This window comes from Capra hircus, chromosome 24 (genome assembly GCF_001704415.2).
Source record: "Capra hircus breed San Clemente chromosome 24, ASM170441v1, whole genome shotgun sequence".
Classification (NCBI taxonomy): domain Eukaryota; kingdom Metazoa; phylum Chordata; class Mammalia; order Artiodactyla; family Bovidae; genus Capra; species Capra hircus.
In genome coordinates this window covers 48,197,804-48,223,633 of record NC_030831.1, presented here as the reverse complement: position 1 = coordinate 48,223,633, position 25,830 = coordinate 48,197,804, and the positions used below count along the sequence as shown (strand labels likewise).

Here is a 25,830-nt window from a genome sequence, read left to right as displayed (position 1 = left end):
ACCTTCCCCTTTCCAGCTCCTGTCTTCAAATTCCCATCGCCCTTCTTCCCCTTCGGGCAGAAAACTATTCTTCCATCCTGTGGTAAAAAGGAAACACAGTTGGGACCCTCAGGGCCCCTCTTCCCTTCCCCTTTGCCATACGAGGTTTCTAGGACATGTAAGTCATGGCGAGACCTCCCTTTTCCTCTCAGAGGCCACGCATTTCCTATGGCTGCCAGCCGCTCCATCCTTGTCTACCTGAGGTCTCTGCCGCAGATGCAGTGTGGACCCTTTGGGACCCTTTATGTGGACACTTTATGTGTTCCGATACTGGAGTGGGTTGCCCTTTATGACACATTCTCCTTCCTCTGGCTCCCTCACATCCTCCCTTCACCTCCACCCTCACCCTCAACTTTGCATCAAGATAACCTAATTTTAGGGATTCCACTTCTGAAATATTTCTCATAGCTATAGCCTCCCCTCAGTGCCCACCACTACTGCCTTGGTTCAGCCCTCCTCTCACCTGAGCTATTGGTCCAGCCTCTTAAGGTGTTCTGACCTCCCGCCCTGGCTGCCTCTGTGCTCTAGAGTCAATTCAATGCAAAGCCCTTTGTGCTGTGCTAAGTCGCTTCAGTCATGTCTGACTCTGCAACCCAGTGGACTGTAGCCCGTCAGGCTCCTCTGTCCATGGGATTCTCCAGGCAAGAATACTCGAGTGAGTTGCCATGCCCTTCTCCAGGGGATCTTCCCCGAGTCTCTTGTGTCTCCCGCATTGGCAGGTGGGTTCTTTACCACTGGGGAGTTTCCCTGGTGGCTCAAATGGTAAAATCGTCTGCTTGCAATGCTGGAGACCCAGGTTCAACCCCTGGGTTGGGAAGATCCCCTGGAGAAGGAAACAGCAACCCACTCCAGTACTCTTGCCTGGAAAATTCCATGGATGGAGGAACCTCATAGGCTACAGTTCATGGGGTTGCAAAGAGCAGACACGACTGAGCGACTTCGCTTCTTTACCACTAGCACCACCTGGAAAGCCCCTTGTGCTGTGGCCCTTGCCTACATCTCTTCCAACTCTTCCTTTCACAATTGCATTCATTCCTCAGATCTGTCCTGGTGTGTCACGGCTCTGGGATTTTCCATATTTCGTAAGATATCCCTGTAAAACCTTCCTGGCCTACCACTACCCCAGACCTCATGCTGGAGAAATGTTCGTCCTATAAATCCCAGCTTAACTGTCAGATCCCGCAAGGAGCCTCCCCTAATCCTCTGCTCCCTCCCCCTGCGGGCTCAGCCTCACCTCAGGCTCTGAGCCCCAGCTGCTCAGCCTTGCTGCTCTCAGCCTCTCCTCACTCTGCATTAAGCACACAGCATGTGCACCTCAGACCTGGGAGCTCCTGAGAGAAGGCTTCAAGCCTGGCGCTCTCTCTTTCGAGCTCTTTCTCTTAGATTTGCAGAGTCTGGTGCAGAGCTAACACTCAATAAACGTTTGTATTACAGTCGAGTTGACTGACATGCAAAGAACAACTAGAAGCATCTTGACAAGCCATAGTGACTTTGGAATACCCAAAGAATGACTTGGGTATTGTTCCTGTATTCCGATGCTTGGCAAAGTAGTTATCCTCACCTGGGATCGATTTATTGATTCACAGTTTTCGAGGGTCGTCTTGACTTGTCCACCCTCCACCACGTCTGATCTCTGCAGACAGCAGGGAGCTTCCTCCAGGAAGGCCCGATTCTGAACAGTTCCAGGTACCTGCATCCTGGGGTGGTATGACTGGACCTGGGGAAGCAGCCAGAGCACTGCAGCCCTGAGCCAGGGAGCAGCTCCAGTGCCCCGTGTGCCTCTCTGGATTCTCTTTCTGCATTTGCGTCCCCCCATGATGAGGCGCTTCCAGAAGGGCTGCGTCTCTTCCTCTGCCCCTCCCCACCCCCACCTCAATACAGATTTTTGTTGTTGTTGTTCCTGTTTTGTACCACCCATGGCTTCCTTTCCAAGGTCTCTCCCACCCTTCTCTCTTGGGGAAAAAGAAAAGGACGGCTGGTTAGAGTCACAAAGCATCCTTGCAGAACTGACGCCATCAGCTTTTGATGGGTTTCAAGGGGCCGTACTTGCAGGGCAGGCCTTCTCTGGCCTCCTTTTGTATCCTTGAACTGTTGTTAAACTCATTCTCGAAATTTTCCTTTGTACATTCTGCCTGACTCACTCTCGCAGTCCTATCTGGTGTCCCGTCATGTTGCCATCACTAGAAAACCTTTAATTTCAACTGCCTGTTATAGCTAAAAGTGTGTTATGTTATAGAGTGAAGTGTTATATACTGTGAGATTGTGATATTATATATTGTAATAATGTCTGTTCCCTGTCATTTTCTTTGAAAATCACATTTCAATCATCTTCATAGATTCCTCTTTCTAAACTGGCTCGGAAAGCTTTCCTTTATCCTGGAGTGAAAATGACAAAGACCAGGAGAAAGCTTGGCTTCTCGCAGGGGAGGGAAAGGCATGAAGCTAGGGTGTAAGGATGTCGGGCACCTGCCCTGGGGGGCTGTATGTGTGTGTATTTGCGGGTGGGTGGTCATCAGCTCTCTGTCTCTGCCCTGGATTGTCCGTCCTGTCCCCCTTGTTGTGGGCTGGGGTCGTGAGTTCTGGCCAGTAGAGTGTGGACGGCGTGTGCTGGATTTCACCTCCCGGTTGGAGCGTTTAATGACCAGCTCAAGGCCCTGCACGACAGGACGGTCGGCCACATTCGAGAGCATGGCTCCTGCCGCAGCCTGGAACCCTGCGTGACGGCGACAAGCCTGGTCTGCAGTGGATAGTTGTTGTTACCACAGCATGACTTGGTTTGGCCAGACTGGCCGAGGAATTGGTTCCATGCCTAGAATAGTTGTGCTCTGTGACAACAATGTAAACTGTGTGTCATGGGATTTGGGCAAATATGAAAATGGAAAGGGTGAAATATAGACACCCATGTCCCGGGAGCATAAAACACACTTCCGCTGTCTCAGGCCATGGAGCTGTTGGGGGTTGTCTGTACTGCCGGCCTCTCTGACCGAGGCAGGAAGGCGGGGAGGACCAGGGCAGGGTTGGCTCAGGCAACGTTTGAGTGCCAGTCAGGCCTGCCCCAGAGCCCTGGCAGCTCAGATCTCAGCAGACAGTCACCTCCGTGCCATGGGGCGGGGGTGGGGGTGCCTGGCCTGTGTCCCGCGCTCTGGGCGGGGAGGGGGCATCTGTGAGGATTCCCTGTGAGCCAGTGACTGGGCGGGCGTGTTTTCTCCTTGGAGCTCTTCTTTGTCTCGGTTTCATTGTCACCTTTCCGGTGTGACAGCGTCAGGGCTCTGGAGAGACAGAGGTGAGAAAGTGTGAGGCTGTGTCCCGTTTCCCAGCTGTGCTTCCCTGAGCAGAATCCACAAGGAGGGGAAGCCTGCCCCTCCGACCCTGCACCCTCATCCTCTGTATCCGCCACCACCGTTGCTCTGGCCTCCCCTCTGGGCAGCTCTTCAAGTGGCTGTTTGCTTCCCCACAGAGTGTGTATGTTCTCTAGCTCTCCTGGGATAGATCTTTTAGGGTGTTTCAAGGTGACAGTCTGGTGATCCGATGGATTCATCTCAGTGCATACACTGCTGTTGAGTGCGGGCTGCCTGGGCAGGTCAGCATTCCTGGACCAGTTATTGATGCTTCCTGTGCCCAGCTCTGAGCACAGTACTAAGGGGTGGGAGCAGGGGTGGGGGAACTCAAGACTGTGGCCTGGCACCGCCCCTAGACCCTTGCAGTTTAACTGGGGAGGCAAGGCAGAGCCAGTGGAGGGTTCAGAAGTGTGTGTTAGGAACGCTGGGTGGAGATCCAGGCCATGAGAGGGGGCCGAGGAGATGGCGAGAGTGCTCCATGGTCTGGGATGGTCTGGGAGGCCCCAAGTCACTGTCCTGGGGCCTGAGTTTCCCCATCTGTCCAGGAAGGAGGGCGGATTTGTGTTTAGATTGTCTGATGATAAGATTTTCCAGGAAAGCCGGTTCAGCACTGGGTCCCCCTGCTACAGATTTGGAGTCTGTGCGTCTGGAGTGGGGCTGGGAACCTGGCTCTTTATTTCCTGTCTGACCTCTCCTCTCCACCCCAGTTCTGCCTGGGAGCTGGAATGTTGGGGGTTTAGCGGGGGCAGGCTGTGAAAGGTGTGAGGGACTTGGGGGAGGCGGTGTCTTGGAGCTGCCAAGCTCCGGGTTGGAAAAGTACTTACCGCAGCTGGGAAGGGTCACTCGGTGGGGAGATGAGGACGCTGCTCAACTTGAGTCGGTCCATGAATACTATGCCCACCTAGTTAGCTACACCAGGGAGGGTTTGTTGACCAGGGTGCCCTTTGGAGGAGAGCTGGAGGCAGCCTGTCTGCCGGTGCTGCTTGTGTTTAGCCTGGACGTGACAGTGTGTCGGGCTGCTGGGGAGGCTCTCTGAGCCAGCTGGTTCTGATTCTTTAGACCAAACGTGGGAGTTGGGTCTCCATGAGGGACCAGTGAAACAGGTAGCCCCGAGTGGGCCTGAACCTCTCTGAATTGGAACATGCTGCTAATCAATTCAGCAAACCCAGCAGGGTGCACAGAGAACCCCGTTTCTGGGTGGTTCTCAGACTTCCTGTGCGTCCTGAATTGCCTGGCGGGCTTGCTAGAAAGTGTGCTGGGCCCACCTCCAGAGTGTCTGACATTGGCTGGGGAGGGGGAGGGGGGTTGGGCGAGAATTTACATTCCTAAATTTGTGTTGCCAGGTGCTGGTTGCTGCTCCCAGGATCACACTTTGAAAACCAATGCCAAATTCTCAACCCACTAGCCTGGGAGTGAGGGTGGTTTCTACAGACTCAGGACCCAGTCGCTCCCCCCTTCCCCGGGGAAGTTATGCTCTAGTCGGGGACCCAGTCCCACCCATCCAGATCAAGGGAATATGAGACAGTCAGTGTCAAAGCACTGAAGTGATCCCAGGGTGATGGGGGCACCAAGAAGGTTGGGGAGACGGAGTGTGCCGTGGGGGAGAGGCGTCCTCAGCAGAGACTTGGTGAAGGCGGGCAGACTGGAGGACTGTGCTGTGTTGCACACGTGTGACCTGGGAAGGCAGTGGTGTCCCCCTGAAGTTGTGCCTTGTGGTTGCTCTGACAAATGAGAGGGTCCCTGGAGCTGGGCCAGTGTGTAGAGGCACAACCTAGGAAGCCCAGAGTAGGTCTGAGGCCAGCAGAGAAACCAAAGGCCGAGTGGATTCCTACTAGGGGCAGAAGGGGGAGCCAGCCGTGGAAGGTCTGAAAGGCTCGGGTGAGGAGTTCAGACTTTATTCCATGGTGAACTGGACACAGATCAGCAGTAGTTTGGCTCCCCAAAGCAGACATCTGGAAATTGAGTCTTAACTTTTGAAAAACAGATTTTTTAGTAGTAGTCTCTCATGGCCAGTCCGTGTGACATGATTTCAAGGCTGACTCTCAGTGCTTTCTCTGTCATTCCCTCCCCCCATTTATCCTGCACCCCATTTCTTCCTCACTGTCCTTGAAATTTCACTATTAGAGATTATATCCTTTTGTTCAAAACATCACTGTCTCCAACAGGCTCTTGTTAGCTTAGTCGGTAAAGAATCTTCCTGCAATGCAGGACACCCGTGTTAGATTCCTGGGACAGGAAGATCCTTTGGAGAAGGAAATGGCAACACACTCCAGTATTCTTGCCTTGGAGAATCCCATGGACAGAGGAGCCTGGCACGCTGCAGTCCATGGGGTCTTAAGAGTCAGACACGACTTAGCAATTAAACCACCATCACCACCGCATTCTAGGTCCCCTTAGAAGAGGTTGACACGGCAGTCCTTTTCTCCAAGAATCAATGGCAAGGGACATGGGACAGGTTAACTTTGACGGGTGGAGGCAGAGATACAGTATAAAGTCCAGGTGTGATCACAGAGGAAGCAGGAGACACAGTGGCTTTGGGGAAAGTACACTGAGGCTTCCCCTAGAGAATGTCAACGAGAATGTTCCCTGGGTGGTGTGAGGCAGGAGGCCTGGATGCTGATGGCACAGGGAGGCATCAGTGTGCTTGGCAGGCTCACAGTGCATGTGCTCACGCTCAGTTGCTTCAGTCATGTCCAACTCTTTGCAGTCCCATGGACCATAGCCTGCCCGGCTCCCTCTGTCCGTGGGATTCTCCAGGCAAGAGTACTGGAGTGGGTTGTCATACCCTCCTCCCAGGGGATCTTCCCGACCCAGGGATGGAACCTGTGTCTTCTGCTTTGCAGGTGGTTTCTTTATCCACCGAGCCACCTGGGAAGCCTGAGCTCTGAATAGCTCTATCCAGCTTCTTTAGTCCCTCTATCTCCTCTCCTTTATTGGAACATTGAGGGGAATGTACTACTACATTTCAGGCCCAACCCTGACACACTAGCCTTCTCCTCTCCTGCTTAACTGGCAAGAAGGGATAAAATTGGTGCTAGATTCGCAGTCAGGAAAGGAGGAAATGACTTGTTTCTCAAGTCATGTTTCCAAGTCCATTGGATACCTATGCTCTGGTTGGGAAGAGAAACTCTGCTAGTTGTATTTGGGGATGACGAGAAGTGGAGGAAATCTCAGGTGAGTCCTTTTGCCAGAGGATTAATTGCCTCCTTATTTTCCTATTCTAAAGTCAGGTTTTTCCATATAAGATGGTCTGTAAGTGGGAACAGTATATATAGTGCATATAAAGCTCCAGCAAGAACCTGTCATGAGCAAAGTCATTAATTGTGTTCATGTTGAAATTGATTATGTCAGCCGAACACACCTGTTTGTAGAAAGTTGGAGTTTTGCTCACAGGTGTGAATTACACAGGCGTATTCCCAGGCAGTCCCATCCCTAGTCACTGCTTTTATAGAATGCCTGTATCTGACAACTGAAGTCTAATTTCTGCTACCGATTGACTGTCTTTTCTCCCACCTAATTCACTGAAGGAAGGAAAATTTGGGAGGCCCGGAAAGTGGCTTGAAGCGCAGATAAAGCCCTTTCTGTGGGGTCAGGAAACACAGGAGGCCCAGCTCTGTGTGTCTGTCTCCATCTCTCTCCTACCCATGCTGCAATGGAAAATGCAGACGGGGCCCTTTGCGACCGAGCACTTCCAGGCTGTGTGACGGCAGTGGGCGGGTCACGCGGCCATTCTGCTCCTTGTTGATTCTGATGCCGGCCTGAAGTTATCATGAGAGGACTGAGAAGATGTCCATGGAGCCCCTAGGACCTTGTTGGGTGCCCTTTCTGTGCACCTGGCTCTGTCCTGCTCCTGGTGTTGTTACAAAGGCCTGGTCCTTCGAGAAGGGCCTGAGTGCATTTCCTGGAAGCACCTAGATTAGGTTGTTAAGTGGTTTTAGCATCAAAGTTACACAGATTTGGTGGAAACTGGGGGACAGGGACTCTTCTGTAGCCCTGCAGTGGGTCAGAAGCTGAGCCCAGTCTGTAGCCTGCCTACCTCCCCAACGCTGCTGGTTACAAAGAGCCTGGAGAAGTGCATTTATCAGTCAGCAAAGCTAGGAGAAGAGGCAGTATTAAAGGAGAAGGAGGGTTTCTGAACAGCAGAGGCTGTGCTTTTAGGCAATGCTGGGTGCCTCTGTGGTGAACAGAACACTGCTTGGAGTTAGAAGACCTGGACGCCACTGTCAGCTATGCCCCTTGTGGTCTTTGTGATCGTGGGCTTGAGCTCTCTGCACCTCAGTTTTCACATCTGTACATTAGGTATGACTGTCCTTTCCTGAATCCCAGGGTTGCTTTGAGGATCAGGAGGTAGGAAGCTCTGTGCAGACAGCAAGACACAGCAAAGGCACAGGATTATTGTTATATCAGTTTCTATTTCTGTATTGCTTTTAGGCTTCCAGAGAGCTTTCTCATCTCTTCTTTTACTTAATGTACAACAGCTGTGTAAGGTGGGCAGGGCTGATGACAGAACTCTCATATACAGATGTCTAAGGCTGTTTGTGATGGACAGGGAGGCCCGGCGTGCTGCGATTCATGGGGTCGCAAAGAGTCGGACACGACTGAGCGACTGAACTGAACTGAACTGAAGGCTGTTGGAGGGCTTCCCAGGTGGCGCTAGTGTTAAAGAATCTGCCTGCCAATGTAGGAGACATAAGAGATATGAGTTTGATCCCTGAGTTGGGGAGATCCCTTGGAGGAGGGCATGACAACCCACTCCAGTATTCCTGCCTGGAGAATGTCATGGTCAGAGGAGCCTGGCAGGCTGCATCCATAGGATCACAAAGAGTTAGACATGATTAAAGTGACTTAGCACACAGCACACGCAAGTCTGGCTGATGGTTTGTCCAAGGAACCCCTGAGAGCCGAGGGTGAGGAAAGCCTGGACCCTGGTCCCCAAGACACAGAGGTCACAGCTTTTTAACTTACCTTCTATCTTGACATCACTTTGCTCACTTGTTTACACATCGCTGCTGTCTTTAACTTTGGTCACTTCTGGTCTTCTCTGAAGTTCAGCTCCTCACGTGACACTCTCTGAGGCATGTTTTTATCTCCTGACATGCTACCAGATCCTGGCCTAGGGCTTCCTAGCAGAAGGGACCCTTGAGCTGGACCTGGCAGGCCAAGTAGAGGTCAAATAGACGTGAGGGAGGGGGCTGGGCAGAGGGTGGGGCCCTAGCCCCCGGACCTCAGGCCTGCCAGGGCCCCTCAGGCTCACCTGTAAGGGCTGAGCGCTCTGTTCTCTCCCCTCCAGCCTCCTTCCTGCTCTGCCAGACAGAAATCCGCCAGTGGGTAGCATCCTGGGTCCTGTGCCCCAGCCTGAGCTTACCCTGCTGCAGAGGTGGAGCCAAGCTGGGCTGGCAGGGGGAAGGGGAATGGTTCCCAAGCCCAGTGATTGCTGCTGTGAAATCTTAATCACTTTCATCAAAGTTGCCATTTAGCTTATCTTTAGATCAAAACTGACTTCACACATATTGCGCCATTTGATTTAAAGCAACATCTCTGCCAGGAATGGATGAAGGGCAGGAACATAGTGTCTCTCAGGATGCAGCTGGGAGTCCGGAAACCCCAAACCACATGTCATGTCCTCTAAATCACAGTCCTGTTGAGAGCCCCTCCTTAAGCAGAAGTAAGATGCTCTCTGCACTGGGGAAGCCCTTTGGCGCCCAACCTGGTGGGATGTCCATGGGGGAGGAGCAGTTTGTTAGGTGGGAGATGCACAAAGCCACTCCTTTACATCCAAGGAGCTTGTGTCCCTCCTCTGCTGGCTGCTGGTTTTATCCTCCTCGCCATTCCCTGCCCCCATCACCAACAAGAGTCTGAGAGCTTGTGAGCAGCAGTGATCCCCAAGGGCTTCCTGAGTCCAAACCTGAAGTGAGCCCCATGGTCAACAAGAAGGAAATGTGACCCATGGCTTCTCTGGCAAATCAAGCTTACCTCTCACGCCAGTATATGGCAGGAGGTGGGCCATGTATGTGTGCATGTCAGCTGCTTCAAATCTATGGGGGAAACGTTAACGGGAAGAAGTAGGTCGTGAATGACCGGGATGGGAGAACACTGCATTTTATAGCCCTTTGTGTCATTTCAGTTGTGAACAACGTGAAGGTATTTCTGTTTGTGGCGGGTGGAATAATGGCCCCCAAAGATGTCCACTCCCCAGTCCTCAGAACCTGTACATGGCTTAAGGGTCTTTGCAGATGTGGTTAAGGCTATGGCCTTGAGATGGAGAGAGGAGCCTGAATTATCCAGGTGGGCCCAGTCAAAACACATGAGTCCCCCAACAGTGAGGGACCATGCCTGGCTGCGGTCAGAGGGGGAGACGTGACAACGGAAGAACAGTCAGAAAGATGCCACACTGCTGGCTTTGAAGACGGAGGGAGGGACTCACAAGCCGAGGAATGCTGGCAGCTTCACAAAGCTTCAAAAGGCGAGGGAATGGATCTTCCCTTAAGGCCTCCAGGAAGGAACATAGCCCAGCTAACACATTGGTTTTAGCCCGATGAGACCCATGTCAGGTTTCTGGCCTTCAAACCGTAAGATAATAAACTTGTGTTAAGTTGCAGAGTTTGTAATCATTTGTTACAGTGTTCATGGAAAGCTAATATGTACTCAAACCAATAAGTAAAGCAGTTTTGGATAGAAGCCCACAGTCTAGTTAGAGTGGACATGCACAAAAGAAGCATAGCTTTCAGTGCTGCATCGGACAGCGCAGACTAAATACTGCGGAGCCCTTCACTCTTGGAGGACTGTGGGAGTGCCCAGCATGGCAGGCACTATGCTCCATGCAGGGACCATAAAATGAAAAAGGCCTGCTCGCTGCCCTGGGGGAGCTTCATGGAAAATTTTGCTGTATCCCCTGCTCCCTAAAACTGGCCTCCAGGACGAGTGCACCGTGTGCCCCTCCTGTGGCTGCTGGGCAGGGTATTTCTAGGTGCCTTGTTATCTTGGGCCCAATGGACTGGACTTTCCCTCCTTCCCTTGCTTCCTGCCAGTCATCCTGCCTTGAATACCTCCAGGTTGGGAGAACCCACCACCTTGAGACTTGTCTGTGCTCTGAACTTTTCCTCCTAAAGCACTCACCATGGGCACCGTTTATTCAGCATCACCTGAGGACCGGATGACTCTGGGTTTCTGCTTTGGAAGGTGGATATTCCGCCTTCCCTCACGAGACAATGCATGCCCTCATGCATCTGTTAAAGCATTAATTTGTTGCCCACTCATCATCTTGACAAGACCAAATACACTCCAGGGGCACACTAAAACCTGTTGGATGAAGCAGCTATGCAGTGCAGCGGGCGGGGCCAGGCAGGCATTAGGAAGGACGCAGGAAACAAAAAAGGATGGAGCCTTGGTCTTTGAGCCAACCCCAGTGGCTCAGCGGTAAAGAATCCATCTGCAGTGCAGGAGATACAGAAGATGTGAGTTTGATCCCTGGGTCATATAGATTCCCTGGAGGAGGGCATGGCTACCCACTCCAGTATTCTTGCCTGGAGAATCCCACGGACAGAGGAACCTGGTGGGCTATAGTCCATGGGGTCATAAAGAGTCAAACACGGCTGAAGTGACTTAGCACCGTTGCAGCATTAAGAGAAAATGTATCATTGTTCTCTTCTTCTGGTTCCTTTGTCCACGCCCATTTTATACAGGAAATAAAGGGAACACTGACTTCCTCCTCTAATCCTCCCTCCCCTATCATGTATTGCTAGAATGCTGTTCAGCTTCTCCATTTGAAGTCACCAAGCTGCTAATAGGTGCTTCTCAAATCCTGCCAGCTGCCACACTCAAGGCTGCATCAAAAGACCCCTCCAGACCCAGGTGCCCTCTCCCTGCTCCCCTCTGCTCCCTCTCCTCCGCACCCCCAGCGTCCAGTGTCCTAGGATCTGTCTTTGCCTTTCAAGGCTCCCTCTCCCGACCTGTGTGTCTGAGCAGAGGTGGCTGCACACACGGCCAGGTGATGCATGTACACGCTGTCACTCTTGGAAACCGGCCCTCCCTGAGGGAGTGATCTTGCCGCACACCTCAGGCTCTGCAGGAGACTTAGAGCAGTGTGTTCACGCTGGGAACACGTGAGGTGCAGTGTTTCATGTGGGGAGACGGCAGGGTCCCCTAGAGCAAAGCCCACCGGAGCCACCATCCTTGTGCTGATAAGGAACCGAGAGGGTCGGCAGGCACATCTGGCAGCTGAGGGGGCACGTCCGGGAGCCAGGCAGTTGAGGGGATCTGAATTCAGACTCTGGTTGCTGGCTGTTTCTAAGCCTCGGTTTGGTCATTCGTGGAAGAGGGAGCTGGACACAGACATGGAATGACAGGGATGTGCAGAGTTGGGGTTCAGTTTTAAACCTGAGCTTGCCTTCTGAACTGGCTCTAGTGGTAATGTCAGCTCCGATAGTATATGGTCCTCCCCTTTGGGAAGACCAGATGCCAAAGCAGAAACGGGTGCCAGGGTGGGGTCGCTGTGAGGACTGACTTGACTTGTCCCTGGGGGAGGCCTGGCTCTTGGTGGTGGTTAAGGTTCATGCCCTTTTACTGTCGGCTCATTCCCTTACTGCCACGCTGCTCCCTGGGTCAGACCCAGCAGGGCTGTGGGTCTGCAGAGGCCCCTTCTCGGACAACCTCCGGGTGGCATCTCGGGCCCGGTCTGCTTGGCAGGCAGCGCTGGATACCTGCCATGGTGCTGGCATTCCCTCTCAGCCTCCTCAGCTCCTCCAGCTCTACCTGGGTTCTCCTGGCAGCCTCCCACATCCACCTCCAGGCCTCCTCTGCCCCCGTTTCCTGCCCTTTCCTTACCAACTTCAGCGTTTTGTAAACCATCTCCCATCTTGGTCTCAGAGTGGATTGAGAATTTATATTTTTCTAGAAGCTTCCCCCTCCTACAGCCTGGCTTTTCTATAAAGGCACCCTTTCAGAACTGCCCACCTCCAGGCTTGAAAACTCTGAAATTCCCTTTTCCAACCACAACCTCCAGGCTCTCCGCTGGTGTCGTCCCTAGAATGAGTGATGTGGGCGCCCAGTCGTGCACGGAGCAGGAAGTGCACGTGTTCGGGGGGCGTGACAGGTGGGTAATAAATGTGGAGTTGACGGGCTCAGGTGGGAAGCTGGGTGTGCACAGGGGACAGTAAGAGCTTGTTGGTGCATATCTGCTCTGACCTGGGACGGAGGGACAAAGGCAGAGGGCCTCCAGGTTTTGTGGCTGCCTTGTAGAGGGGTGGGGGTGGGGAAGGAAGAGGAGGCGTGGCCAGGGATGGAGGGGCGTGGCCAGGGATGGCTGTACCAGATGTTTCTGGTTTAGGGATGAGCCGGCATCTGATCTAGTGCCCATTGATGGCTTCCTCTGAAAATAAAGCCTCATTTGGGGAAATTATAGCATCTCTTATGGGAAGAAGCCAGACAAGGGCATATTGAAATTTGAGGATCAGTTTGGAGAAAGGAGTGACCCCAGGCATGTATACAGTTGGGATTAAATTCTAAACCTGAGCTTGCCTTCTAGTCTGGCCCTGGTGGAAATGATAGCAACTCTAGTGATCTCTAAATGCCCCCTCTGGGAAAACCAGCCAACGAAGTAGCAATAAGTGCTGGTTTAGGTGTGGAGTCAAGCCACAGATATTAACACTTCAGTTATCTGGAACTCTGCCTGCTCTCACCTCTGCTGTCCAGGACATGGATCGCAGAGTGAGGGACAAGTGCCTCTAATCAGTGAAATGGCTGAAGCCATGGCTTCTTATCCTGAGACCGCCACTCCACCCGACCCCTTTCTCAGAGCTCCACTGTCGCCCAGCCCAGGGGGCTGCACGTTAGAAGTGAGGAAGCTTCTTATGGCAGCCACCATTCCTAACAGGTAGCGTGACTTCTGAGAACCTTACTGTGGGGAGAGGCAGGTAGAGGAAGAGAGAAAACTGGAGCAGTAGGGACAAATCCTGACATAGGAGAGCATCTCATAGAGATGCCAGAGGGCCTTGAAGACAAGGTTATGGTTATGTTATTTCAGCACCTTGGCCACTGTGAGTGCTTTGTGGAACAAAGCTGGGGAGAGGTGTACACCAGACAAATGTTAGGTTTTCTTCCTTGCCCCAAAATGAAGAGAAACGTATAATCGTTTTTTTTTTAAAGCAACTTGGTGCAGTAGGGCTAAAATGAAACACATTTTGTTGCTTGAAGGGGCAATGTTCAGTTGTCTAGACATCCTTGTATGTGAAATATCTGGTCTGTATTGCTAGGAAAACTGTAAACAGTTATTTAATCGTGGCAAGTGGGGGCGACTCTCTAGTTGTGGGGCGCAGGCTTCTCACTGCAGTGGCTTCGCTTACTGTGGAGCACGGGCCTTGGGGTATGCAGGCTTCAGTAGCTGCAGCATTGGGCTCAGTAGCTTTGGGGCCTGGGCTTAGCTGCTCTGTGGCCTGTGGGATCTTCCCGGACCAGGGATCAAACCTGTCTCTCTTGCACTGGCAGGTGGATTCTTCCCCAAGACCCACTAGGAAGGCCTCCTATAAACTCAGTTTTAAATGTTTATAGGTTCAGAGATGTGAAGGGGTCTACCCAAGATTCCATAGCCAGATGGTGGCAGAACTGGGCCTTGAACTTGGTTCACTAGAGTGCAAAATAGATTCAGGGTTCTGGAGAGCAGGCCTGGGTTCAGACACTGTACCTCTGGCAGGAGCAGCCAGACCAAAGCTGGAACCCCTTCCAGCCTCCCAGAGGTTAGAGCTAAGGTCTAGATGGGAGGCTGGGGGGCCTGAAACACCTGCCCAAGGGCAAATTGAGGAGGTACTGCATAGAATGGGTCAGGGTCTGGGTGAATGGGTGGGGGTGTTGGTAAGCCAGGCGAGCCGGATAGAGGTACACAGACAGCCTGGGGGTGGGGTGCTGGGAATGGTGTGAACATGCCCCAAACATCAGTGGGCTGCAGGCATCCCTGAGCTGGACAGTGACTCCTACTCTAGAATGGCCTTCCTCCAGGCATGTCAGAAACTGGTTTGAAAGGCAGCTTACAGCCCTGAAGTGGGAAACAAGAAAATGCCAAGCACACCTTGTGATCTTGTGGGAAAGTACTCCTAGAGTCTGGTTTTTGCTCTCTATTTTTTTGTAAGAGAGGCTGAGAGGGCTCAGAACCCAGCCTGTCCAATGCAAACCCGGGGAAACATCTTACTGCACATCTCTCCACAGACTTTCAATTTTTACTCTTAATAACTGTAAGCTCGGGGTTACCAGGGTCTCCCTGTTGCTATAGTGAGAGGTGGCAGCACCAGCCTTCCAAAGAGCTAGACCCTTGACTTAGAGGAAGAACAGAATCTGGGTTGCTTTATTTTGGGGTTTGACTGAGATTTAATGCACCATTTTCTTACCCTCTCAGTGATGGCAGTTTGTGCTCAAAATACATCAAACCTCAGTAACAGGATAACTGACGATTTGGGGGAGTGGGCATTTGGGAGTGCATAGAAGGTAAGTTTTAAATTACAAAAACGATAAAACTTCACCAAGAACATCTAGAAAATGACAAAGAAATGAAAATACATGTGGTTATAATACCGAAACACAGCCTTCACTGTCATCCTACCTCAGGTTTTTAAAATGTGCTTTTGGCAGAGTTAAAGATGTAGTGTGTGTATGTGTGTGTGAGAATAACGGGCAGTCTGCTTTTTCGGTTAATACGTCATAGGCCTCTTTTGTGCTGTTGCATTATCTCAATAAACATCATTTTTATTGATTGGGTAATGTCACATCATTTTGTAAAACACTCTCCTCCTTTTCATCTTCTTGGTCTCCCTCATGCCATCTCTGTTAAAATTCTACTCCTTCTCTGATTTGGATAACTGGCCTGCCTTGTCCCTGTCTCCATCCCCCCTACACACACATACACACACACACACATACACAAACACACTAGGATTTCTTCCATTCTACAGCCTTGCTAATCAACGGGTGGTCCCAGACCAGTGGCATGGACATCCCCTGGGAGCTTGTTAGAAATACAGAATCTCAGACCTAAACTGGGACCAAATCTGAAGCTGCATCTCTGTTCTGACAAGATCCCCAGGTGATTCCTAAGCACACTGAAGCTTGAGAAGCACTGAGCTGAAACACATGCCCCTGTTCCAGGAAAGAATCCTGGCCAGATGTACAGCCTGCTGAGAGCTGGCCAAATGGAGAGGGGACGGGGAATGAGTATGGAAGGGCCAGGCGGACAGGTGGTGGGCAGCTGTGCACCAGGAATCTTAGAGAGACAGCGGGAAGGAAGGAGGCCTGTGAAAATCTATGGAAGATGCAAGATTGAAAATCGAGGGCTCAGTTGGCCAGGAGGGGCAGGAACACAGTAACCAGCCCTGGTTCATTCCCACTTAGTAGGTGAAGAAGCTGAGGCACAGAGAAATGAAGCTGCTTGCCCACGGTCAGCAGTGAATAGGTGGTGGAGCTGGAAGACCAACCTCATTCCAGAGCCCACACTCTTAATCGCCCTGCAGTGCTGTGGAGGGTAAACCACAGGAGGAAGAAAAGAATGGAAGCAGGTTAAGCTCCCACAATGAGCTGGGTGTTTTTTTCACTTCCTTACATATAACAATCGCGACGGCCTTTGTTTTTTAGACATGCGCTGCACTGGGCTTTCATTGCTGTGCGTGGGCTTTCTCGAGTTGCAGCAAGCAGGGCCGCTCTCTAGTTGCTGTGAGTGGGCTTCTCATTGCAGTGGCCTCTCTCGCTGTAGAGCCTGGCTCTAGAGTGCAGGTTTCAGCAGTTGTGGAGCATGAGCTTCGTTGACCTACAGCATGTGGAATCTTCCTAGACCAGGAATGGAACCCATGTCCCCTACATTGGCAGGTGGATTCTTAACCACTGGACGACCAGGGAAGTCCCATTACAATAGCCTTTGGAGGTGGATATTCATATCCCATGTTACAGATGAGGAGGTCTGTTTGTACCACTGATGAACAATTCCTGAGTTCACATGGTTACTAATAGCTGAAGTCAGGATTTGAGCCTAGGACATTTTGAGTCCCACTGTGAGACTCTTTCCAACTTGCATACTTCATCCACAAGGTGTGACGCTGGTTTCTTCACTCGGAACAGCTTCTTTCCTTCCCCTTCTCTCTTGATCTTATTTTTTTAGATTTGATAAAAGCTTAGCTTAAAAAAAATTTTATTGGAGTATAGATGATTTACAATATTATGTCAGTTTCTTCTGTACAGCAAACTGAATCACAGATACATATATCCACTCTTTTTAAGATTGTTTTCCCATATATGTCATTACAGAGGATTGAATAGAGTTCTCTGCGCTATACAGTAGGTCCTTATCAGTTATCTATTTTGTATGTAGTAGGGTGAGGCAATGGCAACCCACTCCAGTACTCTTGCCTGGAAAATCCCATGGACAGAGGAGCCTGGTAGGCCACAGTCCATGGGGTTGCAAAGAGTCAGACATGACTGAGTGACTTCGTTTTCTCTTTCCAGTTTCATGCATTGGAGAAGGAAATGGCAACCCACTTCAGTGTTCTTGCCTGGAGAATCCCAGGGACGGGGGAGCCTGGTGGGCTGCCGTCTATGGGGTCGCACAGAGTCGGACACGACTGAAGCGACTTAGCAGCAGCAGCAGCAGGGTGTATACATCTATCTCCCAATCTCCAATCTCCCAATTTATCCCCCACCCCTGGTAACCTAAGTTTTTTTTTCTGCATCTTTGACTCTATTTCTGTCCTGTAAATAAGTTCATTTGTACCATTTTTAAAAGTTTCTACATTTAAGTGATGTCATGATATTTCTCCTTCTCTGTCTGACTTACTTCGCTCAGTGTGACAATCTCTGGGTCCATCCATGTTGCTGCAAGTGGCATTATTTTGTTCTTTTTTATGGCTGAGTAACATTTCATTATGTATATGTACCACATCTTATTTTTCCATTCTTCTGTTGGTGGACATTTAGGTTGCTTCCATGTTCTGTGTTGTTGGTTATTGTAATAGGGCTGCAGTGAACACTGGGGTACATGTATCTTCTCAAATTATGGTTTTCTCCAGATATTATACCCAGGAATGAAATTGCTGGACCATATGATAGCTCTATTTTTAGTTTTTTAAGGACCTTTCATATTGTTCTCTGTAGTGGCTGTAACCAATTTACATTCCCACCAACAGTGTAGCAAGGTTCCTTTTTCTCCACATCCTGTCCAGTTGGTGGAGTTTTTGTTGGTAGAGTTTTTGATGATGGCCATTCTGACCAGTGTGAGGTGATACCTCACTGTAGGTTTGATTTGCATTTCTCTAATAATTCATGATGTTAAGCATCTTTTCATGTGCTTTTTGGCCATCTGTATGTCTTCTTTGGAGAAATGTCTATTTAGTTCTTCTGCCTATTTTTTTGATTATTTTTTTTTAAATTGAGCTGTATGAGCTGTTTGTATATTTTGGAGATTAATTCCTTATAGTTTGCTTCATTTGCAAATATTTTCTCCCAGTCTGTGGGTTGTCTTTTTTGTTTTGTTTCTGGTTTCCTTCGCTGTGCAAAAGCTCTTAAGTTTAGTTAGGTCCCTTTTGTTTTTACATTCATTATTTTAGGAGGTGGATTAGAAAAACATCTTGCTTTGATTTATGTCAGAGAATCTTCTGCCTATGTTTTCCTCTAAGAGTTTTATAATATCCAGCCTTACATTGAGGTCTTTAATCCATTTTGGGTTTATTTTTGTTTATTGGGTTAGGGAGTATTCTAATTTTAGTCTTTTATATGTCACTGTCCAGCACTGCTTACTGAAGAGACTGTCTTTTCTCCATTGGATATTCTTGGCTCTTTTGTCAGGGATTAGGCGACCATAGGGTTTATCTCTGGGCCTTCTGTCCTGTTCCAGTGACCTATATTTCTGTTTTTCTGCTAGCACCATACTGTTTTGATTACTGTAGCTTTGTGGCATAGTCTAAAGTCAGAGAGCCTGATTTCTCCAGCTCTGTTTTTCTTTCTCAAGATTGCTTTGACTGTTTGGGGTCTTTTGTGTTTCCGTACAAATTGTAACTTTTTTTTGGTTCTAATTCTGTGAAAAATGCCATTGGTAATTTAATAGGGGTTGCATTGACTCTGAAGATTGCTTTGGGTAGTATAATCATCTTGACAATATTGATTCTTCCAATTTGAGAATATGATATATCTCTCCATCTCTTTGTGTCATTTTTTATTTCTTTTATCAGTTTCTTAGAGTTTTCTGAGTACAGTTATCTTGCCTCCTTCCATAGGTTTATTCCTAGTTATTTTATTCTTGTGATGTGATGGTAAATAGGATTGTTTCCTTAATTTCTTTTTCTGATCTTTCATTATTAGTGTATAGGAATACAAGAGATTACTGTGTTTTAATTTTGTATCCTGCAATTTCACCAAATTCATTGATAAGCTCTAATAGTTTTCTGGTAGCATCTTTAGAATTTTCTGTGTATAGTATCATGTCATCTGCAAACAGTGACAGTTTTATTTCTTCTTTTCCAATTTGGATTTCTTTTGTCCCTTGATTTTAAAACTGCACCCCAGGCCAGGGACACATTCCCCTTGCCTGTTCATGATGGGAACAAACACAGGGCAAGTTTTAGATGTTTTTCCAATCCTTAAACTTGTGAAATGCTTACAGCTAGAAGGTACCTGGTTGAGCATTTAATCCAACTGCCTCATTTTACAGTTAATGAAACTGTAGCCCAGAGAGTTCAAGTGGCTTATCTGAGGTCAGACAGCCATCAAGTTATAGATCTGAGACTCTCATTCATGCTCCATTTGTGACTCTGGGTTGAATTTGCCTCTGGTGCCCTGTGTGCTGAGGGGTCTGTTCGCCACTGAGGTGGCCAGCACTGAATTGTCATGTTGCTAGGTCAGTGTAAGTTCAGCCTTCAGCTTAGGCAGGAAGATGCAATAGATGAACCTCCATTAAAAAAAAAAAAACAAACCCAAAGCTAACTAACTAATAAAAATAATATCTGCTTGTTAAAAATCCAAGCAGCATGTCTGCAAACACTTAAAGGCACCCCCTTCTAGTCCTCCTCAGCCCACTCCCCAGGGGTAACCACTTAGTGCTGCCTCCAATGGCTTCTTAATTTTCCTGCCAGCCCCTGGGTTTTGTAAGATCCATGCCACAGCAAGGCTATTTTTAACAAGCATCCTAGGCTTCAGGGGGTTGAGGAGAGGGAAAGAAAAAAAATATTCTATTTGTGTATTTTTAATCCATGTGCATTTGAGCAAGCAGTGGCTTTCCTGTGCCTGCCGCCAAGGGTTTTGGGCAATTGATTAGGCTTTCTGGGTGCAGGGCAGTCCTGTCTCTCCCCCTAACGAGGCTGGAAGGCCAGGGAGAGGCTCAGGTGATGTTTCTGGGCCTGATGGCTGTCTCAGCTGGCCACCTCCTGCTCCTGCCTGCCCCCAGCCCCTCTCCTTCCCGGCAGCCTTGACAGTCCTGGCTGGGTCTCCCAGAGCAGTGGAGGCCTGGGAACCTGACTCTTTGTGCCAGCTCATATTTAGAAATGTCTCCAGCCAGAGGTTGGCATCTGTCCCGCTTGGGCTCTGGGCAGGGGGTACAGTCACATGTGCTGCCTTCGGGTGGGCAGATTCTGAGTGGGCAATGGCCTGCTCTGAATATAAACACACTCCTTTTATGCCGAGTAGCTGGCATCCGAGCCTGTGCTCCTGGGCACTGGGTGAAGGCGAGAGCTGGTAGCCAGATGGGCGACAAGGAGATGGAAGAAAGATGTCACAAGGCTTGAACTGGGCAAAATGGTGGTGGAGGAGGAGTCTCAGCTCCCTACCCCACCACCCCCGCCCCCACCGACCCCCAGACCCTATCTGTTTTCCACACTCCTTTTCCAGGTGCCCAAAGCATTGCCTGAATAGGGGATCTGCAGCCCCATGGGGGTTGGGGGCAGAGTAGGCCAGACATCTGGGCCTTCCTTTCTGCCTTGTGAGTTCCCCAGTCTGTTGAGGGGCGATCCTGGGAGGCCGTGGGGATAGGGACCAAAGTGAGGCTGTGCGTGGGGCTGCCTGTGGGTTCCTTGTCTGTGTGGGCCACCAGCCCTTCAACCTCTCCAGATGGTGCCTGCAAAAACGTGGCCCCGGGTGACCGCGAACATTCTACAATTTCTTGCTCACCTTGCTTTCTTTCCCATGGTAGTGCATGATAATGTATGAAACAGGCCAACCGAGCCCAGTCTTAAATAGTGCCCCTTGGGTAATGATCAGTATGTCTCAGCCTTGTCAAAGCTCTCCTTTCTTTTAAACACTTCCTTTAAGAAGGGGCATTCTGGTTCATTCACTGAGGCCTCAGATACTCAATGAACACGGGTGAAGTGCTACCTGCAGCCCCCCACCCAGCGTCTGATGGGGGCTTTGAGACCTCCTTACACGGCACCTCTCCACCCCTCTGCGGGCCTGCCCTGCGGACCATGGTGGCTTGCTTACCGTATTCAGCTCTCTGGAGAGGAGTCTGCCTTCCTGCAGCTGAACCTGCAGAGAGAACACAGGTGCACCAGCAGGATTTCCCTCTTACACATGTGTGTGCTCATTCACTTCAGTCGTGTCCAACTCTTTGTGAACCTATGGACTGTAGCCCACCAGGCTCCTCTGTCCATGGGATTGTCCAGGCAAGAACACTGGAGTGGGTCACCATGCCCTCCTCCAGGGGATCTTCCCGACCCAGGGATCAAACCCTGCGTCTCTGATGCCTAGTTAGTGCCAAGTGTGGAAGCCCCTAGCATCCCCCACCTCGACCTGCTCCATCCTTCCTTCCTTTTCCCACATCTCAGGGGAAGAGAGCTCCAAGCAGTGGTCATGAATAGACATTTTCTTTATGTCTCCACAATAACTGAATGAATGAATCAGTGGATAAGCAAGTGAGCAGATGAATGGAGGAACAAACGGAAGCTCCATCTCTGCTCCAAAGGACTTAGAATTCGAAGGGGGAGAACCATGCCTGCTTGTAGCACGGCAGCGCTGTGGGACTGAAGGGGTCCCTAGGGATTGGACTCACTCCCCTCTTTTTATGGGAAAGGAAGTGCGGGGCTGCCGTGCGGCAGACCTCGGAGGTCAGAGGATGGCGAAATCGCCCAGAGTGAGTGAGATCCGGAATCGAGCGCAAGGCTGCCCTACTTTCCCTCTGCTGCTGCCCTGAGTGTCCCTCGTCCTTGGGAAAAATTGCCTTTTCATATGGTTGGGAGGAGATGGCGCAATTTTTCTTTGAGGGTTAATTGTTTTGCTGACAGCACAGATAATTAGGAGTGAGAATCCCGGAGCAAGGGTGACAGCACCATCTGCTGTGAATATGTTTCAGCCCCACCTTGCAGGAGGGCTCGAGAGGGCTCCCCACCCTCCCACCCCCAGCAAAACCTGATGTGCTCTGGCTGTTGGCTTCTGGAGCTCCAGCTGCCAGGTGACCCTGTAGCCCACTGGGCGAGCTGGTGACCAGCTTCGAAAGGGTGGGCTTCTCCCCGCTCCCCCAGGGCATCTGGCATGCCTGCACAGTAGGGCTCACTTCTTAGGAGGTAGAACAAGGACCCCGCCCCTGCCCCGGGCTGTGGGAGACACAGGGCGGTACCCCCAGGAGATGACTTTCTGTTCTTCCTGTAGCCTGATGTCTTGAGTTCTGGTTCACTGCTGAGGAAGGTGGGCATGTGGGTCTGCCGTGGGAGCGTGGCTGACATTGGTGTTTGGGCCATTTTTTTCTGTTTAATTCCATGGATTTGCCACCTATCCTGGGTTTCCTGGCCTTTGACCTGTGCTGCTTGTTCTAGAAGGAGCTCAAACTGCCTTGTGTTGCCAAATAACAATTCCCTAGGTTTGACTTCTCCAGGAGAAACAGAGTAGCTTTGGCATCAAGCTGAGAATCCCATCATCCAGGAGCATCTGAGATCTTTCCTCATAGGGGGTGGAACTTCGGGTAGTGTTTTTTTTTTTTTCTTTCCATTTTCATTATTTAGGAGTATCTCACATAAACAAAAGAGCATTGACCTGTATATATGCTTTTTGAAGGTAATACCAATAACTGCTTAGTTCTTTCAAAGGGGCATCTTACCCCCGGTGCTACCTTGCGCAGAAATGCCTGGGGGCAGAGCTGTAGAGTCGGGTCCCCTGGAGTCTCAAGGTTGGTGCTCTGCCCCTCCTCCACCCCCAGCTGTGGCTATTTATCACAGCAGCTTCCTCTTCGCCTGAGCTGCTCCTGTCAGCGTGGAGCCCCCACATTCCTTCCTTCCCTATTTATCACTCTGTGCTGTCTTCACCTAGATCCTCCTTGCAGGAGAGAGACCACGGCCCGACCCTACTCCGACCCTACTTCTCCGCATCCCCCCACGCCTTTGTTCCCCTCCCTCTCCCCACCCCTACTGACCCCCGCCCCCTGATACGGTAGGAAATTAACTCAGGTCTTAGGAGCTTGCTGGAAAGAATGATAACTGGGAGTCAGAAATTTTAGCCTTGACCCTTGCTATCTTCCTGTGTGATCTTTAGTGAGATGCTCAACCTTTCTGTGCTTTTGTCTCCTTATCTCCAAAGTAACCTTTAGAAAGGATCCCTTCACATCACTACTATGAAACCAAATGGATGTCATGGATGCAAAAGCAGCTGGCAGGGTATAAATTCTGATACGTGTGTAAGACGTTGTTGTCGTTAGGCTGAGAGCATCCCAGGGACTCCAGGGCCCTGCCTTCGTACCCTCATCTCTGTCCATGGTGCTTCCTCTTACCTGCAGCACTGGTGGCCCTGGTGGATGTTCTCCGCCTGCCGCAGCCCCTTCTCCGCAGTGGGTCCACTGAGGCCCAGAGGAGCCCAAGGTTGGGGCTCAGAGTCACAGCTGTCTGGGCAGCGACCCCCAGGAGCTGGAGGCTATGCCTGGTCAGAGGTGCAGGGTTACAGCCAATGTGGCCCCAGTCTCCAGAGCCCAGAAGGTCTGCACGCCAGGGCACGGCTGCTTCTAGCTGGAGGCTCTGACCACCTACCCACCACCCCCTATCCCAGAGGTGAGCTGTGGTCTTGGCTACAAAATGTCATCACTCAGTGGGGCAGTATCTGTGTCCCTCTGCAGCGAGGTTTGCAGAGTACCTTTGTCTCTCACTCTGAGTGAAGGGCTGTGAAAGGAGGCTGCAGGTGGGTGGCCTTCCTGGAGCCCCAAACCCACAGCACACTGGAAGCCACCAGAGACCTGGGCCACAAGAGTTTAAGAATATCCCCAGTAGACATGGCCTTTTTCTTTGTGGGTTTCATTGGCGCAGGGAAGACACCCAGGTCCTTCTTCTTTCTGGGGCTGTGGGGTCTATTGGTGGGGATGAGCTGAACTCAGAATGGTGGGTAGAATGAGTGACTGAGAGTTGGTCTTTCAGGCAGGTGAAATAAGCTATGTAGAGGCAAGAAGATTAAGAACAAACGTGTGTGTGTTTAGGGGGAGGCATGCATGCAGAGGGCTGAGGGGAGGGTTGGTGGGTAGAACATTGGCAGTGAAGACCCTAGCTGAGGTAGTCTATACAGTCACCTGGAGATATAAGACCTAATAATAAAAGAGAGAGAGAGAGAAAAAAAGGATGGCTGGAAAGTTCTAGAACAGCTAAGACTTGGACCTGTGTCTCTGGCCCTGGTAGGTCATGGGGCCTCTGTTCTTCCTACAGGTCCCCAACTCTGAAGCAGCTGGGTGCTTGGAAGGCCACACCACCCCCAAGGAGCAGGCCCAGCCAGGAGAAGGTAAGGGATGGCGTGGAGCCCTCCAGAGCCTGCAGCGTGAGCACCATCTGCAGCCCGTTGGACCTGGAGCCTTCAAGGCGGGACTGCGTCACCGGGGAGACTCAAGAGGAATCGATACTTCGGCCCCCAGTGACATGTACACGGTGTAATGACAGGTAATGAACCTGAGGTTCATCAATCCTTTCTGAATGATGTGGCAGGTAGGAGAATATATCAGCCTGGAGTAGACATACAATGTCAACTCTTGGGAAGATAACTATGCAAACAGAGCCGAGTAAGTCCTGATAAGATGATAGATGGATGCTTTATAGTTATTAGTTTCTGCCCCAAGCGCTTGCTGGAGTTAGCACCAGAAGATTTAGCATCAGGCAGGTTCACTTACTATACCTTGTAGGAAGGCCTGATGCCATTATGGATGTATCACCTCCTGTTTTAAGACCTCAGAATAACAAATCAAGGAGTCATTATTTCCCATAGCTCCCTTAGGAAGCAGGGCATGAATGCTGGTGGGGAAACAGAGGCAGCAAGATAGGCAGGGGCTCTTTCCTATACCAGTGATACCTGAGGAACAGATCTGGAGGCCCTATTGGCTGAGAAATGTTCCTGGTTGGATCAGATTTCTTGAATGACAGGTGAGGTGATGGGTTGGTATTTCTTGTTAAAAAGGAAGTAGGGACTTTGTGGCTTCCTTCAGCCCTCCAAAGATGCCAGGGCAAGTAGCAGATGATCAAGGCTGGCTAGGGGAGGTCATGAGTAGGGGTCTGGAGAGCTCAGGAAGGGGCTGGCAGACACTCTAGGTCTAACAGGTAATTGGAGATCAGCCATGGCAGAAAACATTAAGAAGGTCCTCAGAGCCTAGAGGGCAAAGCCCTGAGGTGAAAGGACCAGGATCCAGTGGGACGGAGACCCCAAAGATGAGTTCTGATCTGATGAAGGGCCTGTTCCCATTGGCCACCTGGTGGAAAACCTGTTCCCACTGGCCATTTGGCCACTGTATCATACTGGGTACTACTCTGGCCATTTCCACCATGGGGTAAACAACAGGCTAGGGTGGGAGCAAAAATAGCTTGGGGCCTTGGGAAACTGACCAGGGCAGGGGGAGAAAGCCAGTGGCCTGGGGCAGGAGGCCCAAGGGGGTGGGGCAAATTCCATTCCTGTGCAGGCCAGTGTCAGGGTCCATGAGGCCTAGCCAAAGGGTGGGGAGGGGCAGAGTATTAGGACTTCTGGGTGGCCTTGTTCTAAATCAGGCAGAAAGAATAAGATGAAGAAAGAATCCAGAAAACAACCCAATTCTAGGAAATGGATCGGCTTCAGGCACCAGGCAAGCCCGGGATTTGACTTTTGTCTATATGAACAAATGGAAGGGGAATCGAGCTTTAGTCAGGGGTCTGGCTAGGCCTGGGGGGGAGGACTTTGCTAGGGAGCTGGCATCTTCATAATTTCCTGGGGCTAGCTGTGTCCCCAGGCACCCTAGACCCTAGTATACAGGCCCTGGGCTATCCTCGGACCCCTCTCTCTCAGTGGAAGAGGTGGTTTGTGCATTTTCAGCTTGGCTAGGGGTCTGGGCAGGGCTGAATCTGTGGGGCCTTGTGATGGGAAGTAATGGGGGCAGGAGGAGGCAGAAAAAGCCCACTCCTGCAGGTGTGTGTGTGTATGTGTTAAGTCGCTTTGGTTGTATCCACCCGTTTGTGACCCTATGGACTATATGCAGCCCGCCAGGCTCCTCTGTCCATGGGATTCTCCAGGCAAGAATACC

General features: G+C 50.7%; 1 protein-coding gene across 1 annotated transcript in view; it reads left to right on the top strand.

Annotated features, from left to right (window-relative positions):
* The window catches only part of ZBTB7C (zinc finger and BTB domain containing 7C), a 384,349-nt gene that overhangs the window by 52,277 nt on the left and 306,242 nt on the right, over nt 1–25,830 (top strand). The window contains exon 2 of the mRNA XM_018039559.1: nt 24,002–24,229. The gene's annotated coding sequence lies outside the window, so the exon portion shown is untranslated. The remainder of the gene's footprint in view (nt 1–24,001; nt 24,230–25,830) is intronic.